This window comes from Xiphophorus couchianus, chromosome 5, assembly GCF_001444195.1.
Source record: "Xiphophorus couchianus chromosome 5, X_couchianus-1.0, whole genome shotgun sequence".
NCBI classification, from domain to species: domain Eukaryota; kingdom Metazoa; phylum Chordata; class Actinopteri; order Cyprinodontiformes; family Poeciliidae; genus Xiphophorus; species Xiphophorus couchianus.
In genome coordinates this window covers 21,320,570-21,342,971 of record NC_040232.1, presented here as the reverse complement: position 1 = coordinate 21,342,971, position 22,402 = coordinate 21,320,570, and the positions used below count along the sequence as shown (strand labels likewise).

The 22,402-nt window shown below is 39.7% G+C and overlaps 1 protein-coding gene across 4 annotated transcripts in view; it reads right to left on the bottom strand.

Moving 5' to 3' along the window:
- The window catches only part of cdk14 (cyclin dependent kinase 14), a 156,328-nt gene that overhangs the window by 122,590 nt on the left and 11,336 nt on the right, over positions 1–22,402 (bottom strand). Inside the window, exon 1 of one of the 4 annotated variants that reach the window (XM_028016630.1) lies at positions 2,896–3,043. The exons of 1 other annotated variant lie outside the window; for it this stretch is intronic. The gene's annotated coding sequence lies outside the window, so the exon portion shown is untranslated. Of the gene's footprint in view, positions 1–2,873; positions 3,044–22,402 lie in introns of those variants that run through there. 2 more of the 4 variants (XM_028016629.1, XM_028016634.1) reach the window with 2 other exon arrangements.

Below are 22,402 nucleotides of genomic sequence, written 5' to 3'. Positions count from 1 at the left end.
GCCATTTTTGAGGGGACACAAATGGTTAAAAACATTCCTGGTTTTGAACAACAACAACAAAAACTCCCATGTGAACACTTCATCACTGTTACAGTAACAGCTATTGCTTGAAGAGGTCTGGTTCTTTGACTACAGAACTCCATACACAGAACAAGAATTACATTTTACCTTCTGCAAACATTGTTGCTGGTGGCCATGTTGTTTACTTCCAAGTTGTCACCGCCTGAGGGGTCAGGTTGCCAGACAGAGACAAATTCAGGTTGTCTTTTCTTGATAAAAGAAAAGTTTTTTGTTGGTTTGGGTAGATTTTATTTACAGCATTTTAAGAAACACACTGAGTATCAGTAACAAAGTTCTGGTTTCTTCCTGCCTGGTTTATGGGGACCTGAAAGCAGACCACACTAAGTTTTTAAACACTGAAATGTAATCAATATACAGAGAGAAAAAAACAGCAGCAGTACTGCAGTGTTTTGTAGGTTTGCACTTCTCAGTTGGGGCAGAGACAGAACAAATTTCTGGATTTAGCCATGGATATTTTTCTTAGAAGAGTCGGTAGTTCTGTATGGACGGTTGGTGACAGGGCATCGCACGTCACAGCATCAATGTGGGCTATTCTCTAGAAAATTACAAGGGTGCATTTTTTGATGCAGGTCTCACACTGCATCATGTTGCCTTTAAGACTATTAGAGCTACCTTAAGAACATAATTGCTGCCAACAGATAATAGCTTAGGAAGGTTTTCATCCTGAGAGCCATGCTTTCTGCCTCTAAAAACATAGGCAGTTTTTTTTTTACATTTCAAACATGCATGTACGGTACTTGCAATTATGTTATTTTGAGGTCAACTGGATAATAGCACTAAGCTGTCGAGTATGAAGGCCTGCTTTGAGCTTTCAGATCCAAGTGACAGCATCTGCTTTTCTGGTATGAATGGTTGACACACTGGAAACAGTAAGAAAGAGCTGCGGAGTCATATTTCATTAATAATTCCAGCGCCTCTCTGCTTGTCTGGATCTCTTTTCTGTCCTCTAAACTTCCAGCTGATGTGGACACCCTGAACCTTGGTGTCCTGCAGATTTCCTCTTGTTGATTTACAGCCAGTGAACCTGGGCTTCTTGTAGTCACTGAGACCATAAACTCAATGATCTCATTATTCTAGAGTCAGATGGGAGGTCACTTGCCTCACTGCTACACCTTTGTGGAAATCAGTCATCCGACAGGAAAAAACTGCTCACTGTAACAACTTGAAGAATTCTTATCAATCCATATCCAAAGCTTTGGCATAGATATTGAACTTTATTTAACTGAAAGGTCACAAAACAGTCAAATAAAAACATCTGTAGTTGATGCTAAGTAAGCTAAACATTTTTCAAAGTTTGCAAAACCGCTAAAGCACTAAATCAAAAATTATCTCCACTATTAGCACATTAGCAGAAGTATGCCCACCACTGCATCATAGTCTACTCAAATATTACTGCTGATCATGTCAATCCCTTTATAGAGCACAGGGATTGTGCTCTAATCATCACATCATTTCATACCGCTTTCTTCAACATGACAATAGTGAATGGCCTCTACAGCCACCAGATCCTAAGTCCTGCAGAAACCCTTTGGCTGTAGTGGAATAAGAGACTCTTATTATTGATGTTCAGCTGACACTTTAACATGAAGGTGTCAGCTGAAGGATTTTGGTCCTTTTTTATAAGGACCAAAATCTCTGAGGAATGCTTCTGACATCTTCTGTGGCAGTAAACCTGATTCTAACAATTCGTACCTTAGAAACTGGCTTTGGTGTATATCCAATATAAATTTAAAATTTAAAACTTTAAAAACAGTGTCTTTCTGCCAATCTGAAAGAAATCAAATTTGTTTGTAGTCATTAAAAGGCTGTTAAAACTTCTGTAGGATCACGAGAGAATCAACTTCCAAGTAAACTTAGATCTTAGTGTCAAGTTGTTGCAGTTCACATATACGGCAGTCTCTTCACAACTAAACTAAGTTTGTACCATAACTACCCTCAGATGTCCAGTTCACAATTACAGTTGCTGCTTTCTTCCTTCCCCTTCTCTTATGTCTCAGCCTGCTGTCTTCCCAGGGAGCTGCATATGGCCCTGCAGAAAGTCACTACATGAGTCCAAGGCTCTCGCAGATAGCTTGTCCCTGTTTCTCTCCCTCATCTTTCCCCACAGTACCCAAAATTCCATTCCTGTGGGCTTGGAAAACAGAGGAGTGTGTTGCAAATTTGTTTGAAGCAAGATGACATATTGTAGAGTGAGCAGAAAAATGCTGCAACCAGGCATCCCGTCCATTAGCCTAGTCAACATCAGCACCCATTTCACCACCGTAACATAAAATGCTTCCTGTAAGTGCAGAAGAGATGGTGGCGGCAGGGAAGTGGGGCTGACAGAGCTGACGTTATTCCAGGCAAAAAGGGAACACTGACACTTTGCTGCATGAGCTGCAGAGACATACGCAAAGAGGCACAAACTACCGTCCCCTTTTTCTTGCAACTTCCTTCCTATCCACAGAGTGTCTCATCACATCCTCCTCAGGTGCTCCATCCACAACCAAGCTGGCAAGCTAGCATGACAACCCATCATCAACCTCTGGAAGACAAACCTCTACACACATGTATCATACATGTATGCAGAATCTGCTTGTATCTAAGCTACAAATGCACATTTGCCAACATGCTTGCACATCTGCGAATCGCCTCGTACAGTATGACGTGTGTGTGTGATGTGTCTGGGGAATACCATTCACACTCGTCCACACACACGCGCGCAGAAGGGTTGTATTCGTAGCAAGGAAAGAAATGGAACTGGGATCATGGATGTAGGACACAATCAGCACCAATCTCAGTCTCCCTCTTACCTTCCAGGAGAAAACAGCTCACCTGGATGCCTCTGAAGCACAGACAGATTGCATTCAGGCCAACCTCTCTCCCTGCAAACCAGCTCAAAACATCTCCCTCCCTCCCTTCTCTCTCATACACACACACACACTCTCTCCCTTCTCTCTCTTCCTCTCCCTTCGCAAGCTGGAAATGACAAGATTGTACTATAAGCAGAGGGGTGGGAGTAAAATCTAAGGCAGCTGAAGGAGACTGCGTTGTTTCTGGCTGACCGCCCCGGGTGACTGTGAGCTTGCGACTAATAAGGGATGGAGGTAAGGTGGCGGTGGGATGGGGATGAATTTCATGCAGCAGAGTGAGGAAAAAAGCTAAGCAGAGACAACGTTCTTGAAACCCAGAGAGCCCCTGCTCTGCTCTGAAATGGTACAGCCCAGAGGAGTTTAAGGAAGTAGACAGCATCAGCTATCAGTTTATAACACAATCCTCTGCGAATCTGAGATCAGCTACAGTAAGGGAAGGTGAGCCGTGTTGGGTAACTGGGTTACCTCTGATCAAATGTAAAAGCTCCAGATCTGGCCAGTCCACAGCTTTCACTGCTGTTAAATGATGCTTTAAACCAGCACAGACTGCATTTGTCCTGCAGTATATCATATCTTTGCAAAGCAGTTCTTGCCTCTACCGGCTGTTCTCTTATTTATAGCTATGGGTGATTGTTATTTCTTTATTATGACATACGTAACTATTCCAAAAGAATGCAATAAAAAGTGCAATGTATTTCTTGTCAATTATATATCTGCTACATACCTGGCTGTCCAGGCTCTGTCTGAATGTGACATTGGCTGCAGAAGTAGAAGAATTCCCATGCTCAACATGAAGAGGAGTTCCTTATGGCTGTTGTATCACCAGCTCACTCCCCATCATCCTTTCATTCTGTGATCAAAGTTCTTTACACCTCATGATCAACTGAAAGGTGCCAGCACACAATGGAGTGGGTTGAAGTTAAGTAACCAATATTACACTCTTGTTGCATGATCTATCCATCAATCCATCCATCCATCCATCCATCCATCCATCCATTTTCTAACTCCCTTGTCTAATGGGGTTGGGAGCGGTGCTGGTGCCTATCTCCAACTAACGTTCCGGGCGAGAGGCGGGTTACACCCTGGACAGGTTGCCAGTCTGTCGCAGGGCAACACAGAGACAGACTGGACAAACAACCATGCATACACACACACACCTAGGAAGAATTTAGAAAGACCAATTAGCCTGACAGTCATGTTTTTGGACTGTGGGAAGAAGCCGGAGTACCCGGAGAGAACCCACGCATGCACAGGGAGAACATGCAAGCTCCATGCAGAAAGACCCCAGGCCAGGAATCGAACCCAGGACCTTCTTGCTGTAAGGGAACAGTGCTACCAACTGCACCACTGTGCAGCCCCGATCTATCCATCCTAAAACAAATATGAATGATTACAGGTGATGGAGAACTGCAGACTAGGTGTGTTGTGATGCACAGCAAAGACAACAGCATCTGTTTAGTCCAAGACTGCCCATAGAATGGAGACATCCTTTCTGAGAAGTATGCTGAACATGTTCACGGTTATTTGGACAGCATGAATGAGGATCACAACTCAGAGCTCAGCTGAGAAATCACACAGGTGAAGCCTGCAAGTTGTTGGCCACGCCCCTTTGATTCCACAATCACAGCTACATGATATGAAAGCTCCCACAACCTACAGCGATGGTCCGATGTGAACATTTTGGCAGATATTGATATTTACTATTATTCCATATATTGTATATAGTATACATATTTCACTACCCTTTTGATACCTTGAAAGAAACAACCACATGATGATCTCACCACTGCTTCTCTGCTTCAGTTAGTCTTCCCACAGTCCTGTGCATCATGACTCACATCACTGTCACATGACCAAACAAACGTCACATAACTAACCTCCTTCCGGAACCCCTCCGGACAAAAACCAATAAATAAATATTGGTTGTTAATATCTGGCCATTTTTATTTATAGGAGCCATACTAATATGTCAAAAATTACCAGTATCGGTCAATACCAATATTACCGACAATATTTGCATCCTTAATTACTTTGTATGTTAAAGGACAAACATGTGTAATGAAGGGTATCTGTCTTCATGTTCATTGTAAAGCCATGATGTCTGTTTGAGGCTCCTATTTTAAAGAAAGAAAGGAATTATTTGTTGAGACATACTACTAAAGTTGATTAATATAAAACTGCTAGTTGTGTTGGTGGATGACAGTCAGACAAAAATGTAGTAACAAAAACCTGAACATCCAGATGCTGTAGAAGTAAACGTAAGTGATTAAATCTAATCACCTTAATTCCTTTGCTTCTTAGTCCACTTCCACTAAATGCTGAATCACATTTTCACTGAAGTGACATTTATTAGCAACATGTGAGCATCATCTCTCTTACCAGTCTGCAGCGATATACGTCCGTACAGGGACAGTTAAATATATACAGTAGCATTATTTGATTGTGTTGTGCAACACTCCTTTCAAGCCTCTGTGACATGAACTCAGTGTCATCAGTTGTAGTCACTGAAACATGTTTTTTAACGTTAGTTACAAGTTTGTTACTATTGAATTGTTGAAAAAGGAATCACTATGATTTATCCAATAAAACACCTTCTTCTTGTTTTCCGTATCATTAAAGCTTCAACCCTGTAGCTCTCTGCATAGGTTCAGCTCTAAAACAAATAGGAGGAATATGTTATTCAAAGCTCTTCATTAATAATTCATCCTGAAATAAACAGAAATGTCACATTCTGTTTGATCTAACCATTGAAGCTAAAACATCCTCCTTATTTTGGAGCTTTGTGTAGTACACAATTCATTCTTTACATCTTACATATACATTGATGTCAACATTTGCAACATTTTTACCAGCAGCACTGTAATACATTACATTACACAATTACATACAATGCCTAAGCCACTTTTACGGACTTAGGTACAATAATCAAACTTACAAACAAAATATCAAATTTTGGAGATGGCTGTTTGCAGTCCTTTTTCGTTGAAAATAATAAGTTCCCTCACATCAACATTTGATGAAATGACACTTTGTGTTGCCTGGTTGATTGATTAAAAAAGAAAGTTGTACAAATATCTTTCTCATTATTTAGACATTTGGCAGATAAATGTAGTGTTGTTAATCCTAACTGACCTGAACTCAACACATATCAGGACCCTTGCTGTTTGCCTGCTGTGAAGTTGGACTTGAAGACAACATCTGGTTCTGTTCTGGTGACCTCAGTGGAATGTCTGGAGATCATTGTGCAAAGATAAATTCTTCATTAAATAAAGAAAGTTATGGATAACCCAGAGCATCTTCTTCATCAGACACAACAGTGTGTCTCCAGTCTGAGGCTTTTCCAGAGCTACTGTAGCACTGACTGCTACAGGACATTCTTCCAGCCATCTACAACAACTCTGAAGAAAAGTGGACAGTTTGAGTTGCTGCAGTTATTAATTACTCTTTGGAATTAATATTATGCATATTTGAATTGAATCATATTTAATTGGTCTAATATATAATATATGTCATGTGATTTAATAAGAAAAACTGGTAATATGCCTTTCTATACACTGTAAATGTGTTTTCAGCTGTAATAGCAGGCATGTAAAATATAATTTGTTAGAGGACAAATGAAGGAGCAATGTGTCCCAAAATACATTAAGAGTTAAGCTGTTTTACCTTCTGCCACACAAACACAATACAGTAATCTATGATATCAGTGCCTGAAGGAGGAAAACCTGACTCCCACAGAATGTCACACTCTGTCACGCTCCACAAGAGAAATCTAGCACACACATTTCCTTTCATGTTTGTTTTTTTTCACACTAAATTACCAGTTTTCCTATTTTCCCATTGCTCCTGCTCTCTTTGAAATGGAGTGCCTTGATGGACAGGCCGGTTGCTACAGGAACCACACCATGCCTCTTGCATTAGAGTGAGGCATTAAGGTGTGAAATCCAAAATAAGATTGGATTTAGATTGGACCTAAACTGGAGTCAATTTCCAAGCCAGGGCAAACAGTAATCAGTTGAAACCATGACATGTGCAGTGGAGGCCATTTGCATTTTAACAAGATTAAAACTCCACAAACACACAGTGTGTGCATCCCCAGTCCTCAGCTGCAGTTTATGAATATATGGGTCAGCTGTAGTCAAGATGCTCAGTTGGAGATGGAGATCATATATTCCACATAATACACAAAGCAGTACACACACACTTTTTAATATGTAAATTGAACAAAAAAAGCCCATTCCCCACCTTTCCCGGCGGGAATTAAACCGAAGACTTTCTTGCTGCAAGGCAGCAGTGCTGCCTACTGCTTCACTGTGCAGACCAAATTCAGTTCAGTTGAATACATTCATAAAGCAGAAAGTAAAAGCAGAACTCATCCAAGGGCACTTGAAATAAAACAAAGCAGAAAATTGAAATCATATCATGTTTTATATTCACATTCATCCCAACTACTGCAATAAGTTCATGTTGATCCTGTTGAGAAGCAATTCCAAACAATCAGGTTCAGGCCAATCAATACACCGTAGTAAACCAAAATGTTCAGTCGACTGCAAGTTAATACAGAGCTCATATCACTACACAACAATACCAACACAACACCAATTATTTTTATTAAGTTTGATACATCATAAAACATGTAATCATCAGGTATTTTAGTGGTTTTTCCTATGATTTATTTTGTTAAGACATAGGATGGTATTTGTCCAAATTGTATAGGTGTCTACAAAATACTTTAATTAACATAATAAACCAGAATAATAAAAAAAACTAGTGTGTAAAAAAGCAAGTCAAAACAAAATCTCTTTGAGAAACTACCAGACAAACATAAAATAAAATTTCAAGAGGGAATCTGTAACCAAAGAATCAATCTTACCACCCTAACATCAATACATTACTGGGTATTAATAATCAATATTTTGGATCATTCTGCTCACCCCTACTTCACTCTGATCCAATCCCAAATCTAAGAATGAACCAAACTTTGCCACTTAATGTTCACAAGGAAAAAACCTGTTCCAACTATGAATCAATGTGTTCCACACCGTCATTAAACTGCAGCAACAGTGTGGATCCGTATTTGTTTGTTACTGTATGCTCTGATGGATTTACTGTATATCCAAAATAAGACATTTTTTATATATTTTTTTCTTCATCACAATATATCCCACAAAACATCATGGTGACCCTTCTTGTCTACATTTCTCCTCCTCCCCCTCTATCCTGAGAATGAACAGAGGGACAACTCTCCGTTCAACAGGAGTGCGCCTGCAGCAAGCCAGACCCAGGATGGACAGACATCTGAAAGGACAGACATCTGGAGATACTGATATTTGCTAATCATTTTTAGTGCATTTGATTCCCAACACTGCTGGCCCCCGACTGGGAGGACATCTCACACTGCTTCTGCATGACGGCTTGGTTTCTGCTAAATTTATAAAATAATGAATCAGTTTCTTTTTTTAGCTGCTGTTGCAAATATGCATTTATGGTTCAATTTATTTCTATCCAATTTATTAAATTAAATATGTATTACTGAATAGTTTTTACCAAATCTGGAATTTTATTTCACTCAGAAACTCTAATAGAAAATGGGGAAATAATACGCAAACAGCAACTTTGTTCATCAGAACTCCCTCTAATGATGCAGTCGGCACATAGAAAAATTGGTCTCGCTGCAGCTGCAGAGAAAGTCTGTACATAGGCAATAAACCGCACAGTCCAACCACTGAAATGTTGCCTCATTAAACAGAGGCCACACTGTGGGAGACCCATATTGATTCATCCATCAAAGACTAATTTCAGTGGTATTTGCTCCTTTATTTGGCAACCTGGTGCTCTGATGTGGACTTGGGTCAATTAAGTTCAGCCGAATATTTGCCCCCTCTGCCCTGCTGAACCTGACAGACCTCAGCTTGGTGTGTTTGAAATCTGATCCTGTTACAGGTGTTGGGTTCAATTCAACTCAACAGATGGGTCAACAGAAGGTCTGCTCTGGGGTCTCCCACAGGTCCTCTCACTGGGTTTTCTCTTTTATAACAAAACATTTGAGCTGAAAGACAATAGACTCACATTAGCAGAAGAAATGATTATTTCCCTTCATGCAGCGAAGGAAACCTTTTGTCTTTTGTGTGTCTTGATGAGCACAAGCAGGTTCACGTAATGTAGACATTCATCTCTGCATCCATCTCCTTTGCTGTGGCAGCATAAATTTTTTTTTTTAATTCTTCACATATTTTATATTTCATGGTGCATCTGCATAATGCAGTTTCCTTGTAAGGTTTTAAAGGGGAGTCTGTTTTCGTTGCTGTTTTCATTTAGTTCGTCTGCAGCCAAGATAAATCAGGGTCTTCGTGAACAAGAAAACACAGTTTATATTAAAGACTTAAATTATACCGTTTCAAACTGTGTTGCCCAGTTGAGAAATTAAAAGGTAACACTCAGGTAAAGTGTACTCTTCTTAAGAGGTACAAAAAGTGACTAAATTATGAAAAAAAAACTGTCTTTGTCACTGTTGTCAAATTGCATTTAATTATGTTTCTATATTCTGTATTTATTTTTTTTAATAAATTTTTTTAAACCATAAATTGATTTATTTCCACCTTTAATGTTTCCTGTTTCCATTTACCGTATTTTCTGCACTATAAGGCGCACCACATTATAAGGCGCACCTTCAATGAATGGCCTATTTTAAAACTTTTTTCATATAGAAGGCGCACCGCATTATAAGGCGCATAGAATATTTGCTAGTAGAGGCTGGGGTTACGTTATGCATCCATTAGATGGAACTGCGCTAAAGGGAATGTCAACAAAATAGTCAGATAGGTCAGTCAAACTTTATTAATAGATTACAAACCAGCATTCTGAAAACTCCGTTCATTCCCAAAATGAATAAACAGCTGTTTGATTATTTTCCCCGAGGTAAAGTAAGTGAGGTGGTATTTTCATGACACAGTTTATCTTTTAACAACAGCAAGGTATAACATATAGTGGAGGGGAACTTTTCCTCGATTCAACAAACACGTAAAAAACTGTCTGATACTGTTACGGTAAATCTAACGTTAGTGCAATCGCAATATATATCCACTTCTGCACCATTGACTCGTTCATGTTAAATTCTCCCGCTGCTGCTCTATTCCCGTGTTCTACTGCGTGACTGATCGCCTTGAGCTTAAACTCTGTGTCGTAAGCGTGTCTCTTAATAGGAGCCATTTTGGGGTCTTTACACAAAACCCAGCGTGCACCGCGAGCTTCTTCTTCTACGGGGGAAAATGAAGTCGGCGGCTGCTTACCGTAGTTGCGAGACCTGTTGTGACTCAATGTTGGTCCATATATAAGGCGCACCGGATTATAAGGGGCACTCTCGGCTTTTGAGAAAATTGAAGGTTTTTAGGTGCGCCTTATAGTGCGGAAAATATGGTACTCCCTCCAGCTTTCATTTGAGACTTGTGTAATGATATTTGTTACCATTATGTCCTTTTTATCATGTAAGTAGAGGAAGAAAAAGCAATTGACTTCAAGAATCATCCCCCCAAAAATTGGCAGCACATATCAGGGTTCAGTTAGGCTGATGTCAAAATAATCGGAATCGGCCTTAAATGCCAGAATCAGTCCATCTCTGGTTCTTAAATCAACTGCGCTGAGTGATGGCTTGTTAACATAACTAAGGTAGAGAGGGTGGTACCAAAGCCTAATTTCATAGTTTGAGCAAAAGTACTTTCCAGTTAAATTTAGAAAACTTAAATTATGCTGGAAAGCCTTGAGAATAATAATATATTTTCCTAATTCTTATTAAAACTGCAGCAGTAAATGGTTAAAACTGGTTCTCTTCTGAAGCTCTGCTTGTACAAGGGATATATTAGCCTAAAAAGGTCAACAGCACCATGAGTGATTTATGGATCTGTCACTCTAATGACTTTATCATGCAATAGATTGATAACTATATCACTGTGACAGGCCTTGTGCTGTATCATCCTGTCATTGTGGCCCACACATGAAGCTCCTGTCTGGGTGTTCAGACCTGCCGGTCCCCGGCGCCGCTCTGCCAGAAAACTTCCATATTATAACGAGAGTTCAACCTGATCGCAAAAAGTGAGATGAGAGCAGCCGTCTGCCTGGGGCAGCTGTTAAAATGCGTGCAGCGTGTTCACACTCCGAGGTGCGCTGCATCATACCCCATGCTGCCTCCGCTCATAATTGGCTGTCCACCCTGCATGAGCCCGGAAACTTGTGAAACACATTCAATCCCAGATTTTCATAGGGTGCAAAGCGAAGCGTGAGCTGATGCGACGCGGGATGTGTGTGTTTGTTCCAGTTGCTGTTATTGACCTTGACTCACCCCCCTCCCCACCTCAGGGTCCCCTGCCCACACTACAAACCCAGCTCAGAGCCAGCACCTACCTTTCTGAGAAAAGATCCAATCGACTGACAAGGACAGAAGCGAATAATGCCGCAGAAGCACCAGACCCACTTAATGCTGGCCATGGCGGAGAGCACAGTGACCCAGTGAGGATGCAGCTGCTGCTCTTAACACTCCAGCTGTTTAGGTGGCTTTCTGGGTCTGTGTCTGTTTGTGTGCGCATGTGTGCTTGTGCATGTTCAGTGATATTCACACCCCTTCCTGGCCTATATTCCCTCTGAGCTCAGAGTGTGTGTGTGTGTCTCTGCTTCAGGGGTCCAGACCCTGCAGATGGCCTCCCTCCATCGCCCTCACTGTTATTCTGCAGCTCATTTCACATCGGCTGCCGCATGGAGCCAAATGGATCAATAGATGAGCAAAATACATCACGATAACAAAACAGTGAGCAGGTGAAGGGATGGCGAAAAACAGCCTTGCTAATTGATAGAACAGCAGGTTGGGTCAGAGGGGCGCTAGCCTGTGGATGATTCTTCACAGCGGAGTTCTGAACCGTCTGTCATTTGCTCGCTGTCAGGGATAAACCGCCGCTTTGTGCAGCTGACCAGCTTCAGAATGCAAATCAACAGGATGACACGACACAAGCTCATGGGACAGACAGGGCTGCTGCAGAATTTAAAGAAGCACTATAATCCCTATTCATCTCTAAGCACATGCCTTCAGCTCCCCAGATTACTGTTCATATTATACCGCCGCAGACCTGCACAAAGTGCCAAAGTCTCAGAGGGTGTGCTGCTGCGCAAATGTGGCTTCTGAAGCTCCACTGACCTTGGCATGACTCTTATCTACACACAGTCTGGCAAGCTTTAGAAACTAAGCAGAAGGAGTCTAGAATAAAAGCTGTGGTGGCTAAGAGAAATGTTTCAGAGACGTGACCAGTAAGTCCCTCTGTGTTAAGGTGTGAGACAAAAATCCAGGCCATGTTGGAGCAGCAATGATGACAGCAGAGTGGGAAGACTGGAGCTTTCCACTCCACTGCCAGCAGATGGCAATGAGTCCACTATAGGCTGCTGTCACTATTGTCTTCAACAGCCATGCATATATATCTACCTTAACTCTAACGACCTGTCCAGGGTGTACCCCACCTCTCACCCGAAACATTCACTGGTCATTGGCACCAACACCCCCCTCCCCCAACTCCACTAGGGACAAGACTGTGCAGAAAATGGATGAATATATATATATATATATATATATACACACACACACATATACACACCGTGTTCCATTATTATGTAAGTTATATTTTCTTCCATTTTCTTAAATGGTCAATGCAAATGATGGTCAGTATAATTTTCAAGTCATGAACTATTACAGTGTAAATAAATTTTTACTAAACAAAGCTCCCCATGAGAACAGTATTTTTTTCAAAAATAAAGAACTCAAAATGCAAAATGTTCCAAATTATTATGCACAGCAGATTTATTAAATATTTTATGGATTATTAAGAACTGTAAACGGTCATTCTTTGAATGTGCAGAATTAAGTGTTCACATGTACTAAAATCAAAAGCTATTTCAATCAAAAACATCTTAACAGACTGAGTTACATGTTAACATTGGACCTTCTTTGATATCACAGCACAATTCTTGATCCATTGAACTTGTGAGTTTGTGGAAAATTTGTGCTTGAATTTCTTTGCAGGATGTCAGAATATCTTCCCAGAGCTGCTGGTTTGATATGAACTGCATTCCACCCTCAGATCTTCTGCTTGAGGAAACTCCAAAGATTCTCAATAGGGTTGAGGTCAGAGGAGGATGGTGACCACACCATGAGTTTCTGCCCTTTTATGCCCATAGCAGCCAATGACACAGTGGTATTTCTTGCAGCATGAGATGGTGTATTGTCATGCATGAAGATGATTTTGCTACTGAAGGTACGGCTCTTCTTTTTGAACCATGAAAGAAAGTGATCAGTCAGAAAGTCCATATACTTTGCTGAGATCATTTTCACACCTTTGGGGACTCTGAAGCACAACAAAAGATTTAATCTTTATGACACTTAAATCCAATTTCCATAATAATTTGGAACACGGTGTACATATACATACTGTATATATATTTAATGGATGTTAAGTCAAGCAGCAAGGAGTTTTTCACATGTTGAGTATTGTTTTACCTGCAAATGCATCCTTTGCTACAAATAATCAAACTTTCACTAAAGCAATGCTGATATAAAATTTTGGGCAATAAATTGCTTATTTTCTGCTTTAAAAAAGGAATTGAATTATTTGTTTATTTGTATTTTTATATGTTAATACAGTGTAAGACAAGCTTAAACAGTTATAAATCTGCAGAATGGTCCAATTTTTTTATCCGATTAGCTGATTATTGGTGGAATACTTGATTACAAAAATAATCATTAGTTGGAGCCTTACACAGAATATGTTACACATGACTGCACGGTTTCCTGGAATTGATATTAGTTATTTTGCACATTTTGTTATCACTAAAAGTACATTTAACATTAAACTTTCATTTTACATAAAATACGTATGAACGTAGATTCGTAGATAAATTAATGTATTTTATATATGTTCATTTTTAGGCAGGAGACAATGGACTGTTGGATGCGTACAGTATATAGTAATGAGGGTTACGAGTTAAAACAAAAAACTGAATGAACACACTTTACCATGGTAACTCATCCCAAATCATGACAGGTTTGAGCCGATGTCTGCATTTTAAACAGCTCTCCATTTAGACGAGAACGAGCCTTGGGTGGTGGTAATCTGTTGAATGACAAAGTGCTTTATCTAGAGTTAGATAAGGGATGGTTGGAACCTCACACAGTTAGCAATTCAGTCTCTGGGGATAAAATAAATCCTTTGTTGCCAACCCAGATTCAGCCAGGCAGCCTGTCAACAAAGCAACTCTTTCAAGCTCGCTGCAAAAGGAAAAGAAAAAGCAGAAACCAAAATAGTGATATGGGAGCCTCACTTGTCTATGGGCTCTAACTGCTCAGGTGTTTAGTGTGACAACATTCATTTCCATTTTGGTGGAACAGAAGAATGAAGCAATTTGCATTTTAAGTTAAAAAACACACCATCTCTGGAGTATAAAGTGAATGGTTCGATAAAAATCCCAGATTTAGAGTTCTGAATATGATTCCCCTAGAAGGTTAACTGGACATAACAAACAACTAGAAAGACCTGCACAAAAATTCTCTATAAGACTGAGATCAGGTCTTCGTGATGACTGTCTAACATTGGCTGGATGGGGCGAGTTACTGTCCATTAGGAAGACCAATCTGTGACAAAGCTTTTGCTTTCTGGCTGATTTCTTTTGACTTTTCCATCTAGTTTATACTCGTGTATAATTGCTCCCAAGGATGAACCGGACTGGTGCAGCTCCATGATCTTCTTCTTGACATTTTGTCTGATTTGTTTTGACTTTCCAATTGTGTCAAACAAGAAAGCACTGTGGCCTTAAAACACTCCCACAGCTGAGCCTGCAGTTAGCTGAAATCTGTCATCAGAAGTTTCCAAAGCAGAATCATCATCAGAAATTGTATATACATCATTGAACAAATCTCTGACATATTCTTTCTCTCATTACTGTGGCAGTTAGCAAATAATTGACCCAAAAACAAGTTTGGTCTGATTAAAATTCAGATGTTGAGAGAACATCTGAATGTCTTTTTATTCAGTATAGCAAAATTTCTGATTTCAACTGTATATAACACCCAACATGTGTAACCTTCTAAAAGTTGTTAAATTAGCAGTAAGTTTTCGAAAGCAGTCTCGAGAATTGCCAGCAGGTGTTCTATTACCTATAAAATATTCAGACTTTGACATTTTTCTGTCGTATCTGTTACATATTGTGCGACGCAGAGGTTCAGGAGCTGATTTTATTCTTGTTTCTTTGATTCGAATGTAGTTTGAATGAGGAGCCTGAGTGGGCAGCAGTTAGCTGCTTTAATACAGGAACCAGCTGCTGGTCATTTAATCACCGGCATCAACAGGAGCAAGAAGCGCCTCCAGCTCTGTGTAGCTACCTGCCACCTACACCTGCATCCATCTTACTCTGCATAAATTCCCTGCTCTTTCACAGCATCACATTAATGAAACAATACTGATATTGAAAAGAAACAAGTCAACAGAACAGACTTGGTGCCATGGCAGAAAGTTTATTCTGACTTCTAGTTCTGCAGTGTGTATTTCCATCTCAAAAAGATGAGTTAAGGCAGCACATCCACCCAACATTTACCCCAGTGGAATCAGGCCACACAGCAAATCTACATGAACTGTGAGGAACCTATGAAAATGAAAATCTAGCAAGACACACAACTACAAGATGTAACTCTGTGTATTTAGCTCCAGTGATAATTGCTGATTCAGAATTTGCAGATTTTCCTGTGGAACGTAACTACAAAATATCCACAGAAATTTTCCAATTAGATATTTTTGGTAGATCATATGAAAAATGTACAACATTTTATATGTCACTCATAGTTTTTATCACTTCACGTTAAACTGTGGAACAGACTGGTTTCCCCTACATGTGCAGAAGTTTGTGAATCTATATTTGTTTTATTCAGTGTGATAATTAATTTCAAAGAAATAGTGTTGAGGAAAAATATTTTGCAAAGCATGTTAACTTGTCTATTATTTAAGTTAATTATTGGAAATTATTTAGTTTAATCCCAGAGTGAAAGTAAAACCAATATTTAATTGCTGAAGTCCTTAAACATTACAGTTTAGTAAATTGTTTATATTGAGTCAGTCTGAGACTACTGTAATTTAGCATAGTAGTCTAATTTCTTATATAGTCATTTGAATATATAAGAAATATCATACCTTATATATGTATGATATTTATAATATATACCAATCAATCAAATATTTTTGAGTGATTTTAAAGCTTTGGAGAGAATGTGGTACAACATACTACAGATTTGGATGTTGGTTTATTTGAAATCTGCAACAAACTTCCAGAAAACTGTAAAACAGCTGAAACACTGACTTCCTTTAAATCTCAACTAAAGATCCAGCTGTTTAGAGTTGTATTTGAAACATAATCAATTACAAATTTAAAGATGGCACTTGACTTAATGTAATGTTTTGATTGTTGATTCTATGTTGCATGACTTTGTGTTTTGTGTTTGTTATGATGTAAAGCCTTGCTGCTGAAATGTGCTATGCAAATAAAATTTGATTGATTGATTGATTGATTGAAGACACTAGAATGTCTGGACATTTTATTGGAGACTGAAGTATAGGAATTGGAGCCCAGGTGGTCCGCCCAGGGAGCCAAACAGGCTAGGACCACCTCTGTAAGGGTCTTAGCCTGAGTGATGTCGCAATGACAGATAATCTGAGCAGCCTCTGAGCTTCAGCTTTAAGACAAACAGCAAATGGAGCTTTTGAAGCAGATCATTTCTTAGTAGATTGCAGAGAAGTTTGAGATAGAACAGATTCTGAACTTCTTCTGTAAGTGATGCTCACACAGAACACAGAGAACATCATAGGGCATCACCAGTGTGTTGTACTGTAGCTGTCTGTCAGGCAGGTTATGTATAATAATCTGTATGTGTATGTGTGGTTTAGCATATTGCTGGCTTTATTGGTGAATTCTGATTGGCCAGACTGCTAAGAGAGGAGATCATCGTTTGGTAATATGGAGAAATTTTTAAAAGAGATTATAAGATTAAACTTTTAACGACTCATAAAACTGCTTGACTCTGTAGTTTTTATGGCTTGCAATTACCTTATCACACATTTACAAAAGTTCATTTAAAAGCCCAGGATGAACACCGTAGCTTATCAGTAGAGTATTGTTTGTCTCCCTGTCAGTTACAGTCTGCAGTCAATAAATCCAACTCAATGTTCGCTTGAGTTCCAACTCAATTCCATTTTTCTCCATCTAAAACCGTCCTGCTTCCTCTAAAGACCTCCTTGGTCTATGGCTGGGGACAAACTGCTCAAGCAAATCTTTCACAAACACAAAAAGGTAGGCACAAACACTCACACACCATGACCAAACCATGAACCCTTTCTCTAATAGCTGTGGAAGCAGCATCAAATATTTCAGACAATATTCGGACAAGGAGACGAGTTATGTCTCTCCAAAGGTCAAAAGTGATCTTTTTATTCTTTTTTTTCTCTCACATAAGGACCTTTTATTAAAGATAATATTTAGCCTGGCATTTAACGCCAACATCAATTCTCATGGTCCAGCACAAGTCTGGCAATAATAGGAGTAGAACGGCCAAAGCTGACCCGAACTAATCAATACTGATCTTTTTATCTGTGTTCACTGTATGACGGGTTTTATTAGACAACAATCAATTATGGGGTGACGTCATATTCATCATAGTTTGAATTGGTGGAGAAACATGAAATTATGAACATAAATTGTAAAGAAAATCCTGTATTCTCTCAATTTGACGATAACGGCAGAAAACTGAAACCTTTAGAAGTCGGTTGCTCCCTGACAAGGAAAGACAAGTTTCCAGTTCAAAGGCATCATGAATCTGATGATGTCAGTAAGCTTTACAAGTCATCAAAAAAAAGTCACACATAGATATTTTAAACAACCACTGTGACCTCTTGTATCACTGTACGTGACTGAAACCAGTCAAGTACAGTGAGTTTCAGAGAGACCCATGTCTGCCTCCATGCTTCCTGTTCGAAATGATAAAACACAGACTAGACCTGAACTGGAGTAACTGCAGCAGCTTTAAATTGGACATGTTTAGTTTTTGCGACATAACTGTTCAAAAATATTTTATAATATTTTATTATAAGGAAATTAAATTAAATGTTGTCATAACTCATATCATCCAAATCATTGTGGATGGTGATGTAGGTAGGAATGATCTCTGGTACCACTTAGAATATGAAGAAACCTTTGACTAAATGCTGTTGCTGTATGTCTGTCATGACTGTCATGGCATGCTAACAGCTCAATTTCCAGCAGCAGACACGATATTCCATAGCAACATGTTCTGGATGACACCGTCCAGGGAAGCTCTGCTATTCAACCTCAGTTGCTTTTGTTGCTCCACTTTAAATCTCTGTTTTGGTTGTTTGAATTGAGAGGCAGACAGAGATGTTGGAGTAGGGGATATGATTTGTGCCTGTTAAAAGCAGTGGAAGAGATGGTTTGAACTTCCTTGTTCTCTCTCTGCTGAAACTGATGATATTTCTGAAAATACTGAACCAAACAGAAACTGCAGTTTTTGGAATGTACATATTTAAAGTTCAATCTTATCTCACAGAGCATACCTCCTACTAGGTATGTATGCCATTCTTCTACTACCCCCAAAGTGAAGTAACTTTTCCTTCACAGCAATTAGTGATATTAAGACTATGTCCCTCATATTCATCAAGAGGGACAACCTATAAGCCTGCATGAGAGCAGCTAATATATTCAACTGTAATTCTCCCTTTAATGCTAGAGACACCATTGATATAATTTATTCCCTTTGTGAAATGAAAAACACGTGCCTGAAGGAAAACAATAGGATTTTATGACTTATCAGGAGATACAGGCATGAATTTAAAGCCACAGGATTCTCCAACAAAAAAATCATTGTGTCAGTTTATCAAAGACTCTAGTATGAAAGCATAATAATACTGCACTTGCTTATTTAAAGCTGTCAGGTTCCTTGGGTGTGTAGAGCATTCCTCTATCTTCGCGCCAGCAGGAGTTTAGACGGTTAGTCTTACTTCACCTGAAATCTGCAAGGGTAATGAGCAATCTGCATGACTGCCAGCCGAGCCTCCAAAACCCACGACACAACTGGCAGGCTGCTTAACAGCTATATCCTGTTCCATTAACCATCACATGACTCGTCTCCAGAAATCATCTCCTGCCATCATTTTTTGTGTGCCGCCCAGTCAGGGTCCATTTCCTGCCTGCACACACCAACAACATTGAACCTGGGAGCATATGGAGGAGCACTACAGCCGTCACCATGATGGATGCCAGATCACGTCCATAGCCATCGTCCCTGCATGCTTTGCGACGGACGCCCACCAAGCTGGTTCCTCATCTTTATTTCCATTTTAATACCTCAGCAGTATTTAACCCATTAGGTTTCCTTCGGGGACGATTAGTGGAGGGTTAATTAAAGATGTGATTAGTTGTCTAGCAATGTATAATGGGAAGCTATCCCTGCTCCAGTGTTAACCCATGGCTCTTCACATTGACCATAAAGACTGAAAGAAGTGTTACTAATTTACACATATATGCCAATCCTCACATTGCAGGCAATGGGAAGATGAAACTAAAACCAAAATTAAATTAGTTGTCAATATGAACTCTACTCCATCGGAAAGGTGAGAGCCGAATGAGTGCATTTAAGGTTAAAGGTTGTCCAGCTTTGCCGTCGTCCTCAGACAGAGAAATCCTCTGAGCCAGCCCTCACAGGCCAGCGCTCACCGATAAGCCAGCAGCTGTCACAAATCAGACTGACGGAGCCAAAAAACACGGCCAACGGCAACAACTTGAACTGTGACAGTCAGTCAGGCTTAGCCACTATGGTGGGAGTCATATGGAGACGCACACATGTGCAGCACTCACAGTTAATGAGTTCACTGAAGCTAAAAGGCTTTTAGCTAAGTTTGGGTCCATGGCACAGATAGCAGTTTGTCATATTTATTCTAATCCCAGCATCCCGAAACATTCCAGCTTTCGGTGATTGGCTGTAGAAGAGCACGGTTTCTCAGTCAGAAATGGACGTCTCAAGGTTTTGATTTAACAGAAAATTTCATTCGGTTAAAAAAACCCCGACAAGACTCAAATTAGCTTAGATGGACGAAAGTCTGACACAAGATGTGAGGGGACAAAAAGGCCACAAACTCCATGACTTTGTGTAATATAAGATATGTCAAGCATGTAAACATGGTACCAAGAGAGGCACTCTAACCATAGCTGTCAAGCACTCTTGTCACTTCTAAACAGTATTTTTGTAGAAATGAACCCCAAAAAGCAGTGGTGTCCAATTATGCAGTGGTTCTTTTAGTGAAGCTCTGACTCTTGCACGTCTGGTTGAGAACATTTCTGCATATATGAATGCAGAAGTTAGACAAAACCATAGTGGGTACCAATGCAGTGATGAAAAAATACTGGAATTGGTGAATCTGATGTCATTTTTAATATAAAGGTTCAATAGTGGCCGGAAACAGTGCATGTGTGCAGAAACACACATGCACTGCAACATACTTATGTGTGATTATATAAGTATGTTGAAAATTCACACTGAGGAGAAAAATCACTACACTGACAGAAACCACAAACACCAGACGAAGTAAGAAACTCCTCTAGCAAGTTTTAAGCAATTTGAAATTGATTTTAGATAATCCAGAGATTATTTTGTTGATATAACAAAATATTTGAAAATTAAATTGAGTTTCATTTTTATCTGCTAATCTTTAAAAGGTTCAGACTTTAACTTTGCTCATTCTACATTGTCGTCTATCTTATTGCAATGTGACTTTCCAAAAGGTTACTAAGCAGGGCCCAACGCTACAGTGACTAACAACAAAGCTAAGATTGCTTGCTCAGTAAATTTATGAATTATATCTCAAATAGCCCATATGACACATGCTAAATCAGCAGTTTTATTACGAAACCTCATAACTTTAGGCCATTTGATCATTTCTACTGTGTGCACTGTGTGCACAAAATAACCTGAGTAAACATAAAAAGAGTTTTTAGATCACCACATTAATTAAACATTAAAAATCCTTTCCAAACCAGTCTGGCCACTAAGTTAAACTATTGTTTTCTCTTTCTCCAGCTATCCATCATCTACAGTCATTGCTAACATTAACTCTTTTTTTCTTGTCCTCACTTGGCCTGGCTGTGAGATCTTCCTGGGTAAGTCCAGTAACTTTATGTTATTTTCTATAGATAACCTAGGGTTATCTATAGAAAATAAGATAACTTTATCTTATTTTCCCGGCCCTGTCTTCAATGTTTGACCCTGTTTGACTCCCCCTCTCTCTAGACAAAGCGATGGAAGATGACATTGCTCTAACTGACAGTTTGTGCCATTTTTATCCTATACTTTCTCATGATTCAGCCATAAAAATAATTCATGGCAGTAATGGTCTCCTTATGGGAGTTCCAAGGCCAAAGCCACTGCTGACCAAACAGAACATGAACACCAGTCTCATATTTACCAAAAACACATGTTGATGATCCCCAAGACTTTTGGGAAAATATTCTGTAAACTGATGAGACAAAAGTGGAACATTTCGTGTTTCATTCTGTGCATCCTGTGATGCACAGAATGCATCACAGGATGCACACTGAACAGAATTTCAGAACAAGAGCATGATACCAACATCCTAATATGGTGGTGTAATAAATTATGAATACGATTCATTCCATCTGTCAGACACTGACACTTTCTCACCACGGGCCTGATAGAAGGCATCCAGCGCCTGACACAGGGTCAAACATACATCTTAGACAGTTGTTTATGGACAATAAGATGAAGACTGTAAAGCAAACCAGCAGAAAAAAATAAGTTTATTCCTGTTTTTAATCAAATTTGGGCATCACATGATGGCAATAGCTGACTTGTGTTATCATGGAAGCAGACAATGAAACGTGGTGTAAAGAAATTACACCCTGCTTGCTGTGATTATTGCCACACACTCCATGTTTGCTTGTAACCTATAAAACTTCCCAGGACTGTAATATGAACAGAAACGAGGAAACAGAGAAGCCAGACTCTATGGAGCTTCTTCTGATGGTTGGAGGTGTTGGCTAGCAGACTGACGTCAAACAGCCGACAGCAATGTCTCCACCTCAGAGCGACAGTCAAGTTTTGATAACAGAACAAACCTAAAGTGACACAGCAGACTGTAGAGGCTCCCTGTCATTCAGTACTGTGGGGACCCAACAATACCATCATATCAAAGGGCCAAGTCAGAGAGGTGTCCCTGAGCCATCGCTGTCAGCATGCAACCTAGATAAAATTAAAATAAAAAAAAAACAGGCCTATTTTCATTTCTTGAAGCTGCACAGTGGTGTAGTTGACAGAACTGTTGTCTTGCAGCAAGAAGGTCCTGGGTTCAAAACCCAGACCGGTTTCTTTCTTT